General features: G+C 33.1%; 1 long non-coding RNA gene across 2 annotated transcripts in view; it reads right to left on the bottom strand.

The window, feature by feature from the left end:
• Positions 1-15,656, bottom strand: part of LOC116216931 — a 103,829-nt gene that overhangs the window by 86,884 nt on the left and 1,289 nt on the right. The window contains exon 2 of one of the 2 annotated variants that reach the window (XR_004160639.1): positions 9,533-9,649. This is a non-coding gene — a long non-coding RNA (uncharacterized LOC116216931). Of the gene's footprint in view, positions 1-9,532; positions 10,035-15,656 lie in introns of those variants that run through there. The other variant, XR_004160638.1, reaches the window with a different exon arrangement.

Here is a 15,656-nt window from a genome sequence, read left to right as displayed (position 1 = left end):
AACAACAAACAACAATAGGGAAGGGAGGAAAAAAGAACACCACAAAGAAAAACCATTTGCCTTTCCTTAAGTTGTAACTGCATTATTTAATCCTGCACAGATTTTTATTGACTGAAATGTTTACTGTATGAAGTTTACAGTAGCCACTGACAAATAAGTTCCTAACTTTTCACTCAAATACTTGCATTGAAATCTGAGAAATGCATTGAAATCTGTGTGGTACTCTGAGTGTACATAATAATGATGAGTTAGTATTTTTGTAATAGGTAGATGTCCACCTATTTTCCTTCTGCTAAATGATGACTTCAGCACATGGTGTGCTGTTGTCAACACATCGTTCACCTCTGATAATTAGCTTTTGTTTAACAATGTTGTTGTGTGTTTTTGGCAAAAATATATGTGGGCAGAAAACCTTGGTGTGATGTGAGGGGATGACCCTGCAGAATGCCCCTGTTTAACTACAGTCCCAGCGTCAGGACATTAATTGGTTAGAGAGAGTAATGTACACAGATAAGTGGAAATAGTTTCTTCATTAGGCAAAAAAATTTATGTGGTAATTAAGCTCGATTTAAGAGAATAAACATCAACAGTTTCAGTAAAATAACTTCTTTTTTTTCCCTACAAGAGACTAAGCATATTAAGAAATACCTAAAGGTTAATTTATGTAAGAATAATGTGTTATCTTCACCAGGTTGTCACCATAAAACTCAGAGTACATTCTTCTTTTCCAAAACAAAACTTCAGAGAGATTTATTAACCAGCTATTGGAAAATAAAGTGAAAAAAACACCATAGTAAACTAACGGCAGAAAACCTGCATCTTTCTAGAAATCCTAGATTCTTCTCAAATAAACTGAGATACAAAAAAAATAAAATAAAATAAAAAAAAATACAAAGGTAACCAGAAAAACAGTCTATTTTGTAATGGATGATTCACTCCAGCATTTTATGTTTCAGTATGCTGGATTTGTTGGAATAGAATTAATTGTGTCATCTCTTAATTTCAAGTTTTCCTAGCAATGGAAAAAGCCCAGATTCAAAATTAAAGAACTTAATAATATAATGGAAATACAGTCCATATTTTATGGATCTTGGCCACCATGATGCAGTTCAGGTTATCCAACTGGATTTCAGTTTGCCTACACAACATTTTTCTCCATCTGCAAATGCAAGCAATAATAAATTGAATAAAAATTTATTTTAAAAGTTTAATTAAAATTTATTTTGGATGTTATGTAATTAATGTTGAGAATTTGAATAGAATGTAAGGATAAATTGTATATATTTAAGATGTGGTCAATAGATAACTCAAGATGCATATTTCAATCAGAAAATAATATCAAGAAGGTTCTATTAACAAAGAATATACTTTGTAGTAAGGTCATTTCATTCAGCAGAAATCAGTACTCCAGAGTAAGACTGGAAGTCCTGTAAATATATCTCACTTAAATTGTATAAAGTAGTAAAATTGTATAACAATAGGTTTCTTTGTTCACTATAGGCAGTAGCGTAATCTGCTCTAATAAAAGCCTTAAGCAAGATTGTGTTTCAAAATGATCTCAAAACTACAGTAATTTTTTTTTTCTAGGCTTCTGTCTACTCAGAAACCACTATGGCCTGAAGCATATCTGACTGATGCTATTTAGCAGTGAAATATGTGTCTATTTCATTTGGCATGAAAGTTAAAAATTCTGTGATAAAACATAAATTATACATTATCTAATACAAATTGTTACAAAGAAATTATATGCAAATATTTTAAATGTCAATTTTACTTTTTTTTTAAATTTGGCTGCCTGCTTGAAAGCTAACAGAAAAACAGTCATTAGTAGCACTGTTCAAAATATGTTCAGACTACAAACATACCGAATGTTATGAAATAAGCCAGAATTTATTCACTTAACGCATAAGTGAAAAGCTTATTGAAATGTCAGGGAAATCATTGCAGGTGTCAAATCAACTTCCTGGTTAACTTCAAAATACTTCTCACAAGAATCCTTGACTTTATTTGTTTGACCTTTGAAATATTTTATCCTCTTCCTCCTCACCATTTCATCTTTATTTTGAAGGAAACAATGAAACAGGGAAAAAAAAAAAAAACTTTCCCTGAGGATAACAGATGAAGAGTTGAAGCTCCTTGCATTCCACTTGAGTCAAATTTTGGAAGAGGATTATAGACTTGGTCAAGAGGGAAATGTTGGGGAACACTATCAAGTCTATCCATATAGCACATTAAAAGACATTTTTTCCACTTGACTGTGCTAATCCTTTCAGCCATTGTTGGTTTTATGCATAATTTTCAGCCCATGACAGGCTTCAAAACGAAAAAATGAAATGCTCATATGAATTTGAGAAATTTATATGAACTTCTAATAATATCACAACAGTTTTCTGCAAAACACCAAAGAGTTTCTGTCAGGTACAGTGACAATTGCAGTTTCCCTTCTAGATTGTAAACAAATCTGATTTTAAATGATACAATCCTATCCTTCAGACCACGATAAAATTCTTTCCTCACCTAATAGAAGTGCACTAGTATCTGAAGAAAATCTGAATTTGATTATACAAATAATTTCTTAATTAGTTCCTATGTTTTACTGAGTTGCAGGAAAAGAAGAAGAAAAAAGAAGATATTTTTAGTTCAGTTTATTACAGCAGTCTGAGATTGCAGTACCTGAAATTACAACCTCTCTCCCTCTCTTTTTTTTTTTTTTTTAAAACACCACATTTAAAGCTACCAACAATCCCAAAGACTAAATGTTTTATTAAGGCATGCTATAGGTATTTGAAATGCAAGAAAATAAAAAATCACTACACTGGCAAGATGATAGCTCATTTATTCAACCAATGAATTTACAGAAAAAAAAGAATGAGAGTTCTCAAAATCTAAACTCATATCTATAAGGACAGTGAATGAGGATGGGTTTTATAAGGTTACTTTCTGTACACTGCCCTTGCTCTGCCATGCCTTGGAGCTGTAGCAGAGTCTAACCCACTGAAAATGTAAAATCAGAAAATAAGATTTTTCCTCATCCTGACAAGTTAATTGGTGTTTCCAGTTTACTTATATAATTCCTTTTATTTCCAATTAAAGTAAATGCTAGCAAAATTAAATGTCTCAAAGGACAACAGAGTTTGAAACATACATCCTTAATTTAATGGATTTGTAAATGCTTCCACGTTAGGCAGGGGAAGGTCAAATTCGTAAACGTTTCCCTACATGCATAGTAGAAATAAATAGTATTCTAGTTAAATCTAGCTAGTCTGAATTCCTAGAAACTCTTATATCTAAATTTAGAATCTTTTACTGCCTAATACTGAAATTTTATGAAGTACAAAAGTATTATCTTTAATCATCATGCCAAATACTCTTTAGAGCTGTTAATTGAGAGACAATAAATCTGTACATGTTTTTCTATGCTTAAGAACTTTTATAGTTTGTCTTCTTATAGCTAAGAAAATGTAACATACTTTCAAAAGAGAGATAGTGGTGATTTCAGTAGCATCAAATAGACATAATTAACTATTTTAGAAAGCAACCTATGATTACATTTATTATGATTATGTTTACAGACTTTACACTTCTACCACAATTGCTAGTAATTTTGCACTAACAGGCCCAAAAGATCTTCAAAAGGTACTTAAGTAAGTTGATTTCAATTAATTTTCTTTCAGTGAAAGCAAAAATATATTTGAGAGAATATCTCAGATTTTTACTACTGTTATTACTGACTACGGTTATTAGACTTCACATTCAGTCTTTGAGTCATACATAACTTAACCTGATTACAAAAATATCCCTTTGTACAGGTTTAGATGTTTCAACAAGCAGAAACGAGTGTATGTATTCAATTACTTCCATTACTTCCGAAACAAAAGCAGTTGGACAAAATATTTAAAGATCCCTTTCATTCCCTATAATGCAATTTTCCTACCAAACTTGAAAATGTCATGCTACAGATCTGTTGTTTCATTTATCACTTAATACATTGTTACAATATCATCATAATTACTACTGAGGCTGTGATAGGTATACAGCTTTTGTCCCCAAAATTAGGCACCTTCTGAGAACAAAAACAGCAAAAAAATCTCACAATTCTACTGAAAGAATACATAGCATTTTACCATAATCTTATCAGAAGACGCCTTTTTGTTTTTTAATTCTAGAGAATTGTTAAAAGGAATAATAACAATAAAAAAAAGCTAACGTCAAAAGGTCTGTGATTCCGCTTCTATGACAATTTTAGAGTAGCTGGTGTTGGAAATTAAAATAAAATATAAAGAGAAAGTATAAGTAGTGTGCAATTACTCAAGCATTCTTCAAACTCTGTTTATCACAGGAAACATTAAGACTGCTTTTCTAAAATTTCGTGAGCCCCAGGTTTATAGTGTTTATTTCCCACTCACATGCAGTTTTAAGTGAAACTATTTCTTAAGAAGTAGTCCTCTCCAGTTGCTGATGGCACAGATACTGAGTGAGAAAATCACAATAAAATGAAGTCTCCTGTATTATTCCTCATTCCAATACTCAAGATGAAGTGCAAAGTGCAAAGACCACATTTTTGCTTGTGCAACAGTCAAAATCATGTTTTACCTGCACAAATTGAACTTGGGAAAAAGAAAAAAGAGGCTCTTCAGGAAAAGGGTGGCTCTGAAGGTGAGGAAAGGTCATGCTCTGTGCAGAGAAGCAGATGGAGTACATGCAACTCCATCTTGGGGCAGTTGATAGGCCAGAGGAGACCTTGTGGTAGAGGATAAGACAACAGTACAAGTGCCGTGATAGGCATCTGCTACAGACCAGCTGATTAAAAAATGGATATAGATGAAGCTTTCTTTAGAAGTTGGTGAGATTTCCCTTTTTTCCCTAGTAAGGTTGTGGAACAAATTCCTCTGGAAGCTTTTCCAAAGTCAGAATATGCTTGACAACCTAATTTCTTGCTATGGAAAGATGACAGATTCTGCAGGTAACGCTAACATAATTTGATTTTTGCAAGGCCTCTAACACTGCTTCTCACAGTATAATTATAGCCAAATTGGTAAAATACAGATTGGGCTTATGCTTGATACGGTGGATGGAAAATTGGCTCAAGAGTAAGGTTGTGATTGGAAGTTCAAAGTACAGCTGTGGCCAGCTGGTGTCATTCCTCAGGTACCACATGCAGGGGTCAACTGAGGTAAATGTGTTGATTAATGACCTGGAATAGGACACAGAGTGTACACAGCAAAGTTGCATAAACCATAAAAACAAATGTTGAAATTTCAGATTATATGTTTAGACAGTAAGAGCACACCCAATAGTTATATAAATTAGATTTAGATATGCCTACAGGAACATGTTTATATCTTATGCTTATAAATAAATCATGATTTTAAAGAACTTTACTGTTTATTTATTTATTTTTCTAAGAAACATTACTGTTTTATGTGCAGTATTGTTACATTCTTGAATTCACCAGATTATGTGAAATTTTAGCAATCAGACTTTTCATATTGGACAGTTGCAAAGGGTACAAATTGAGTCAATATTTTCAGGGGCTTGATGTTAAAAAAACACAACAAAAAAACCCAAACACAGCATATTGCTTTCATTGCATTAGGAAGACAGGAGGAACAAATTTATGTTGCAGTTGAATAATTCATCCAGAAGGATGCCATGAAGTCTTACTATGATCCAGAAACAGCACGTTCACTGTCTTTGTTTCAACAATTAAATTGGTGAATTTATCATGGAAGGAGATCTTACTAGGGCAGGACTTTGTCGTGATTTACAGGACATGAAACTGTAAGTATTCAGTTACCATGCAAAGAAAATCTCTGTACATTGGGACCCATGTTTCTTTATAAATATTTCAAGTTAATTCAGTAGCTATTTTTAAAGTAAGATTTATAACTAGAACATTAGATATGCTGCAAATAGATCTTTCTAGCTGTTGATTCAAGAAAAAAGAAATGTGTGCACACAAATGGTGGTGGTCTTCATGGAAAGGACCTTAATGTATCAAGAATGAGAAATTTAGCTTCTAAATGGAATGTCAGAAATAAAGCCAGTGACCAGGTGGTTTAAAATAAGTAAAGAAAGAATTCCAGTTTATGTCTCATAGAAGAAAGTAAGAATGGCATGTGATTAAAACCTAACAGAGCTGAGATTATGAATAAACTGAGAACTAACAGTACATTGCAGTTCAGCTATTTGTGTAATTTTACTATGTGTGGATATAAACATTCACTGTAGAATGTAATTCCTATCTAAAATTTGTCTTTGATATATATCTAACTGATATTTAAAATGTGAACGTCTGGAAATCATGCTTTGTTAAGTTGCAAGTGAAAAAAAATGAGAAAAAATACCTTTGAGACAATAGATCAGGGAAATGTTACTCTAGCCTTATTATGCAGGAAGTCAGTAACATTTGAAAAAGAAACTAAAACAGAAAAAAATCTTCCTTAGAAGAGTTTCACCATTTCATAAGAGAAAGTTGAAATGATCATTCTGCAGAGCATTAAAGGGCCCATCTGGGAAAAGAGATCCCATTTAGCACAGAGACTGAAGAAAAAAGGAAGAGGAGATTGGGTATGAAATTCAACTCCTTTGAAGTCAATGGGAATTTTGCCATCGATTTCACTGGGTCAGGATTTCACACAATGGTGGATGCAGACTGTGCTTTGTGATACCCATATTGCATTGAATTTTCTGATTTTAGAAGTTGTATTTAAATCACCTCCACATAAGATCAATGAAGTCTAGCATACAGAATAAAGTCCATTACTTTTTAATGAGAGAAAATTAAAAGATTGAAGTTAAAACCTTACTATTAATATAATTAAGCATGGACAACAAGGAAAGAATATGCCTTTCAGCATTTACCTCCTATTTCTCCTTTTTGCTTTTTCTTTTATTTTTCTTCCCTGAACACTTTTATGCCTTCATCCTTCACTCTCTACACTCGCTTCAATGGCTTAACTGCAAATTCCAGTTGGTGATGCAAACTGACAGAAGCAGACTGCCATTTCTGTACAGTCAGCACCTTTAAGCTGGACTGTGCAAGTTTTGAGTCAAGTTTGTTACATACAATTTGTACGTACATTTTATATACTTCTTTTTTTGTGTAAGAGACAGTTATCACTTAGAATCCAGACCCCAAGTCATGTTAATTTATTTTGACATATGACTATGATTACATCTCACTGAAAATAAAAGGAAAACAGGCTAATTTAATTCAGGGGATTGAAATATTTGACAAAATGTCCTTTGATTTAGTTTAATCTATAAGATCTTGTATTTCTTGTTCAACAATAATGGCATCTCTTTAAACATTATATATATTAGCGGTAAAGAAAAAGCCACATCTTAATGTATAAACAAATTGTTACATGCACTGAAATAAAATTAATGCTAAGATTTTATCCCAGAATGATCAAGCACTATTTTCAGTTCAAGATATGAGAATTTTCCTGTATTGGAGTCCTTTTCCCCTGATAAAAACTGAAAGTTCTAAAGTGTATCTTTTTTTCTTCAGTAATAGCTGCTTTCTTTCAAGTGTTGTGAAAAAGATTACTCTTTGTATGTTTCCAGAGGCATTTGCCACTTGTTCAACCTTTAACCATGTTCAGCTTCATGTTGCAAATTGTAATACTTCAATCCCTTCAAGGAAGTAGATAAACAATGACATGGAGACTGAGGCAACAGTCACTTACTACGACAGGTTACACTGAGTTTTATAGTAAAAAATATTTTTCTGAGAGCCTCTTAAGACTAGGAGCATGTATAACAAGTGCAATCACAGGCCTCATCACACTAAAGACATTTACTAATGGAAAATTATTTTCCCTTGATCTATTAATTTCAGGGCTCATCATATTATTATGAATTGAGTAAATTATTTGCAAAAATTTTTTTGCATCAATTCAGCAGAAAAATTATAAGTGCTTTGATGCATTTTGAGATTTCTCTAAAAACATCTTTTCACCTAGTCTTGCTCAAATTATAAGTGTCACAATTTTTCTTATGAATCTTCTTGTGACATTTCTCCTATTATACATTTTAGTTCTGTCTTGACTCTTTCTTGGATTGCTTCTAAAGGCTTACAGTAGACCTGGGATGAGAAAAGGGAAAAGATGGAAAAAGAAATGGTGATGCTGTGCTCAGAATCTCTAACATGAGATTCAGCTCTTGCTGTCTTAAGGGAATGGGTCCTCTGAGCACGTTCTTAGTTTCCCCACAGCTGCAGGACTCAAAACAAAATTGTTGCTGGGGAATCAAGCTAAAAATGGTTGGCATTCTGGGTTGCAAAATTACTTTAAGCATCAGTTTAAATACACAATAAAGTTTATTTCTTGACTGAGCAGTGGTTATTTACAAGTATATTAGAAACAGCAACCGCTGGGAGTAAGAAAAGCTGTTAAAGCTCCAAGATAGTGTTGTCACATCAGCATTAAAGCAAATAATAAATTTAGAGTACAAACAAGAAATAGGTTTGTAATTCCCAGAAGGGTGAAATTCTGAAGGAGTCTCCCCTGGATAAAGGGAGAACAAGAAGGATGTAAACATAAAAAGAAAAGAATATATTCATTTTAGAATGAACCTTGATAAATTTAAAGAACTAGCTTCAGCAGAGGAAGGACTTTCTGAGCATGTATTCCCAATAAGATTAAATGGATTGTTGAAATCACTTCAAGCTTAGTGAGGTGCTGTCCAGTGAGACTTTAAGGGATGTGCACATTTCAGAAAAGGCAGATGATGGGTGAGAGGAATCTACAAACGAAGACAGGTTTGTCTATAAATGAGTTAACAAGAAATCTTTGCTGTTTGGTTGAAAATGAAACAACCCCCAGGTTGTACTGCAAATTGAATGAAAAACACAGGGACTCTGTCTCCGTAGCTAAGGCTGTAAGCATACAATCTGGAAAGAAAAATGAGTATCATGAAGGTAATCCCTGTACCAATTCATCAGGTGGTTTGGTTCCTTACTTTAGTTTGTCATCTTTTATATTTTGTGCTATTGTAGCTCTTAAGCTGTTCTATAAACAGTGCTCCTATTAAAGAGCAGGGTGTGAATGATGTAGCATTTGTGCTTTAACAGCATTGCTGTGTTTTTAAGCATTCCAGAATCTTTAGTGTAATATTAGACTTCTACTGCAGTCTGCTCACTCTGCCTCAATATGTTAATAATGTATTTTCTAGTCAAACTAATTAAAATCAACTTCTGTTATTGCAGTGAACGACTACAACAAGTCCACAAAAAAGAGGAATGGTAAGCTGACTTTTGAACAAGTACAAAAGGACAATAATGGAGAAATTAATGTAATCACTAAATAATTAATTCTTCACTAGAAAAAAAAAAAAAACCAACTATGATGAGTTCTCAAATTACAAAATACTGAAGGTCACAGTTAATTGTCACAAATTATAATTTGCCTTAATTTCAGTGTAAGGAAAAAAACAATCCTTAAGAAATAAGAGAGTGGTTGGTGTTTTTTTTCATGGAGAAGAAGAGAAGGTTGTGGGTTTCAGAGCTCAAAGGAGAAGCACTCACTGATTAGACACAGCCAACGACAGTTCTGTACTGTTGTCCTCTTCACCACGTATCTGACACTGGCTTCTTGAGATCAAAGCAGATCCTGAACACCATGGGGTTCGACATCAGACAGGCCTGCTCAGATTGCAAGGATAGCTGTTTTAGGCAGTGGGTTACCATAGCAACTTGCCTCAATTTACATAGTGAATAGCTGCATAAGTTAATATGACTCAATATAAGCATTTGCTCCCAGTGCAAGATTTCAGCTTGTTAGTATAAGACAGGCAGAGCTGCTGTGTGGAAGTCAAAAGCTGAAATGCAAACACATAGTCATTTTAATGACTCAAACCCATTTTTCCTTACACAAGGATCCTCGTTTTGCAGTTTATATCTTAAGCATATTCCCTGCTTACAATACTTGCCAGCTTGCACATGTGGAAGAAGTTTGTTTTCTGTGAACTTAATCTGCACAATCAAATACAAACTTAACCAATATCTGCATCTTTTTTCCTTCCATGTGGTGCATAAAAGTGAAAACAAAATAATGCAACTGTTTTGGGGGTGCACTTTAAAATAAAAAATCAGATTGTCATGCATGAGCCTCTGATTCTGTCCTTGCTTACTTAATTCAGGCTGAAAACGCAGCTTCAGAGAGTACTAAACATAATGCTCTAAATTAGAGCATTTTACTCTATAAGTTTTGTTATGTTAACTGTCAATCTGGATAAGGGGCAAGATGCTGAAACTCAGTATTTCTCCAAATATTTTTTTGATCACCACAACCAGTCTAAAACAAGAGCTACTACTACTGACAAACATGCATCAATGCCAAGTATATAATTTTGTAATTATACACGCACCCCCATACACATTTACAAAGGCAAATTTCAATGTGTGAAGGAGTTACTGAAGCAGGGCTAATCAGTTTGGAAAACACAATAAAGAACCAAAGATTATGAAGAATTTCTTCAGAAAAAATGTGGGTGTGGGCATTGTTTTAGATTGTGACCAAGTATGAGTCAATGTCATGATGTTTCAGAAGGCAAATGTCACACTGAGATCTACGAACAGTAGACGATACTGAGATATATAAAGAGATCCTTATTTATCCAGCATGGATAGAATTTCTATTGAAATAGGAGTTTCTGACACTGTGTTCTGAAGAATGCATGAAGCAGAGCAGTGAGGCAAATGGGAGGTCAAGAGAATCATGTACTAGAAAAGAGAGAGTTAGGTATTATTAAGCCGAAAGGAAAAAGTCAGTTATTTAAGAACTTAAGAGGCCCTTGGAAAGAGGAAGGAAATTATCTGTTTTTCACATTTGTGGGTTTAAATTGCAATGAGAAAAATTCCAGTTAAGCCTGGCAGGGGAGGGGAAGTCTTTCTCAAATAATAGTGAAGCCTAAGACTGGAGAAAGCTGGAGCAATCGCAAGATCTCCATCAGTGGTGATCCTAAGAAATACATTAAAATTTTACCAGAAGCAGAGTATCATCAACAGGTAGATAAAAGAATAGGTCTATTTAAGTCTAAGGGTCAGTACATTAAATCTCAAAAACTAGATATGGAACATGGTACCACTAATAGGGAAAGTGAAGATTTTTCTCACAGTATGCAGATTTTTTATTTTTAAAACTCAAGTAAGCAATGGGAGAACAGTCATGAAGAATTTTCACCTCATCAGATAAAACCTCAAATGAAGACCTTAGTAGTCTTTGAGTATGGAAGGAAGAAACGGGAACACAAAAGGGAAAATTCCATTACCAGCAGATAATTAGTCCAAAACAGCATGAAATGATATTTAGACTACTACTTCTAAAAATTCTCACATTATTTCAGATAATTTTTACTCAATTATATTGATTTATATTATACTGACTGCATTAATTTATTACAATTCAAAGCTAATTTACTGATCAGTCACACAATAGTGAGCAAGTGTACTCTTTATCTCAGTTTTTTCATTCATTCTTCAGGTGAATAGTTGGTTTAGTCTCTTCTACAGCAAACGTTTTCAGACTGGAAGTCTTAATCATGATAATGATAATTACAGAAATGTAGTTTTGTCTGCTGCTGCTGCTCTTACAGTAGGATTAGCAAAGTTTAGGAGGAACAATGAACGGGAGCATGTTTTAAGTCAGTGGCAGGATCCTGAAACAACAGAATGGAAAGTACTGAGCAGGAACTGAAAGTCAGCCATAAAGTCAAATTTAAAATGTGAAAAACAGAGAAAAAAACTGAATAAAAGATTATTCACTGTTGAGTTAATGGAAGGTTCTAACTGGTTAATATTCTTTTTACTCTGCAAAACATTCTAATAAATTGCTTGGAAAGGAAATTCTCCTTTAGCTGAAGTAATCTGTTTTCTATACTTCATTGTAGAGTGACTCTGAGCTCCTCAATGGTCAATAATTTGCCACTCGAGACATTTATTAAGAAAAGTAACTGTTGAACATATCTAAAAAATGAGAAATTTCCATCTCTATGGAAATATAATATTTCTACTTATCTTTGAGTTTAGAAACCTTATATTCAGTATGCATGCATTTGTAATTTTTATGCTAAAAATCCATGTAGATCCACTATCTGGTTAGACAGCTAGGAAATACTGCTGACCACTGCTGCCTTCATCAGCAAATTTCAGAATGTACAATTTTTTCAAGAGTTAAAATCAACTGATACCTATCTTTTTGCTTGTCATACTTTTGTTTATTTTACGAAGAATATTTTATGGATTTTTAAAAATTATACTACTCTGAAAAGAAGAGTGTCCATGGAATAAACAAAAATACTAAAGCTGTTTTAAGTGTAACTTCTGTCCAAAGAATTTTAACCTCAAAAAGACCAAAGGAGAGTTCAGGAACAAGGTGGTGAAATACTTCCTGGAATGGAAGACAAATAATATAGATTTCTGAAAGGTTAACCAGAAGGTATTTAAATAAAATATACATTTTTCTTTCAACTCCAAGTAAGCAATTTCTAGGACTTAATTACTGCAGTGCAATAAATAAAAAAAATGTGTCATTTCTGAGTCTGAGCATTCTAAAAACTTCTGAAAAACTAATACCTTACATTTGACATATAAGGTATTGAAAGAATTAACACTTCACACAAGCTCTCTTAAATCTGTTAATTCCTATTAGCAAACAAATAATTGTATGTGACTATACATACACACAAAATAAGTTCTCCAATAGAACCCTGCGAAAGGAATGTAGTCTTCTCTTACCAGATTTTTTTCTAATAAATACTTTCTATATAGCTTAAAGGTTTGTGGGCAGAAGACTATCCAGCATTTATCTTTGATTCAATAACTAACTCAACGAAAATATATTCAATATATATGTTTAAAAGTGTGATATCTAATAAAATAGAACTCTCTTTTCAGTATTGCATAAACAAACATGTAATGTTCCCAGTTGCAGGAAACAGATATTACAAAAAGCTGTCCAATCTGAAGAGCTTTACTATAAGAAGAAAAGATTGAAATAGCTGTGGCTTATTAGAAGCAAACATAATAAGATTAAAATCATTACAGTTCATGAAAAGAAGAAAAAGTTTTCAAATTGCAGTTTTCCAGTACATAGGTATGATTCCTGGTATACTAATAGCCTAAGGACACAACATATTGAATGACTTATTAAAGTTTCATGATTTATTTCCTAACAACACTGTAGGAATTTATTGTTTTCCATTGCATTGCTTCTCAGAGGTGTTTACAATTCGCAATTTGCAAAAATTAATTTTCAAGTATAAAGAAGCATAGTAATCTTCATGACCTCCTCATTCTTCACACCCAAACCTACTTACAAACATAAAATAGCAAAATAGGTTAAAACAAGCAAATTACGGGTAGTGAAGAATTACAACTCAGAGCATCTTTCACTTGACCAATTCAATAGATTATCCCAAAGAACAAAGCAGGGTGAGGTCAATCACCTATCTTCATGTCTATGCTTAGAAAAACAATGAAATAATATGCTTTTTGCCGAATCTGGGTGAAACTTCAGTTCTGCACAATTTTCAATAGTAGAGAATTCATAAAATATTATATCACAAAAGGTTCAAATATTTTGAGTTTGCTTCCCTCATTTTTGATTAATTTTATCTATAGATGTTTACCTAAGAGGAAAATAACTCACGGTATTTTAACTCTAGTATGGTCTTGTCTTGACATTGTTCTTTATAGAAAGACTAAAAGTCAGTTCAGTTTCATCAGAAAATGAATTAGAATATTTCTTTCTATAGAGAAAATTCAAAGTAGCTAAGTAACCTTAGGAAGAAATATAAAAGCCATTTTAAGAAAGTGCACAGGTATGTTCCTGCATCCTACAGGGTTACCATTTATTCTACACCCTTCTGAATAGTGGGAAAATCTTAATAATCCCTGCTGATCAAGGAAGGTTATCTAGAAGGTTGCCAAGGCCTCAAAATCTGTTCCCTGCTCTGCTTATTTCACAGATCCTTTGTGAATGCCCAGCTTGCTGCTATGACCCTGTCTCCTGTCTGGCATAATCCCCTCTGACAGTGTTCAGTGTTTCCCAGGAAAGGCAATGTCTCCTCTCTCTCCAGATGGTGTCACCTTGACTGATCATTCTTTATAAAAAAAAATAAGATGCAAATTTGGAAGAGAGAACTCAACCAAATGTTGTCTGTCACAGTATAACTTGACAAATTCACATATATATGTAAAATATATAAAGTAGACATTTTACAGTGGAGCTTGGAATCCACTTTCACAATTATTTTTTTTTTTCAAAGTGTTATTTCAAATAATTAAAAAAAAAAAAGAAATTTGAATAAAACTTCATAAATGCCAATAAATTTCTTTCCTGCGACATGCCAACACATAGTTGAAGAAAAGCTCAGGAGGGGTATGAGGTTAGTTTTCCCATGATAGGCATTTTGTTCTGATTATGCCATGACAGCTGGAAAGTGAGTCTTAATTTTTTCAGAAGTGAATTTAATTGCTTTAGAGAGTCAGTTTAGCATATCACTTCAGAAATGCCCCAAAGCTACAAGTAAACCCATTGTTAGCCAAATAGCTTCTTATTTGTAAGCTTCTTAGTTTAGAGAAGTAGTAACCAAATTATGTTTTCAATACCTTACTGAGTATTCCACGAGTGGCCTCCAAATCTTATCCCTGTTGGAACATTTTCAATTAAAAATTTGATGATAAGGCTCCATGATAGTCTGAGAATCACTGATGGTAGATAATGGGCTATAATCCAGTGAATTTGGGAATCAGTGGCTTAAAGGTTATCCTGCCAACACGGATAATCCATCAAGTCTAAGCAGTTCTACGGAAATAATTATTTAAAATATGATCATAATTTTTAAAGAAGTGGTAAAATTCCTTTTCTCAAAAGATAATGATTCTCAGCTTGAAAGAAGCTTATCATAAGTGAAACAAATATATTTTATAATTAACAGTGATTTAACTCTGCTGAGATTACAAAAAAGAAAATTACTGTTTCAATTATAGAAAGTTTTCTAATTATCCAAATATCGTAACTGCATGTTTTCCACTACATGCAGTTCTTAGATAAATGTGAGATAGATACTTTATATCAACAAAATAAGGCATCTCTAGTACAGCTTTGTATTCTAGAGGCATATCAATTTCCAAACAAAATTTTAAAAATATTAAGGAAAATAACGTAGCATACAGTAGGTACGGTAATATAAAATACAGCAATTATGTTGTACAGTTTTCCTGGAGTAAAAAATTATGGGGCATGTATAAATTAAAAATTTTAACTGTCATCTTGCATTTCAAGTACTTGTTGCAACTTTTTGACTGTTTTCCGCTATATTTGTAATGCTGTTTTTCATTTTGATTTTTTTTTTTTTCCCTCAGTGGTAGGCCACAGATTAATTCATTAGTCATAAAGTTCAGAAACAAACTGCATTTGTACATGTTTACTTTATCCTTACTGACCTCTATTCATAAAAATGTGATTCAATCAGTTTGTCATCTGATAGAAGATATGCTTGTATCTTACAGATTGTTCTTGTATTAACCAATACGTTACCATTATCCAATAAATAGACTCTGTCTTAAAGGCAGAACTTCATGAACAACATCTAAAAGGTAACCAAAATGGAGAGGACAAGCTCAGTGCCTGGAGGGCAATTTTATA

This window comes from Meleagris gallopavo, chromosome 9, assembly GCF_000146605.3.
Source record: "Meleagris gallopavo isolate NT-WF06-2002-E0010 breed Aviagen turkey brand Nicholas breeding stock chromosome 9, Turkey_5.1, whole genome shotgun sequence".
NCBI lineage: Eukaryota > Metazoa > Chordata > Aves > Galliformes > Phasianidae > Meleagris > Meleagris gallopavo.
This window is presented reverse-complemented; position numbering and strand designations above follow the sequence as displayed.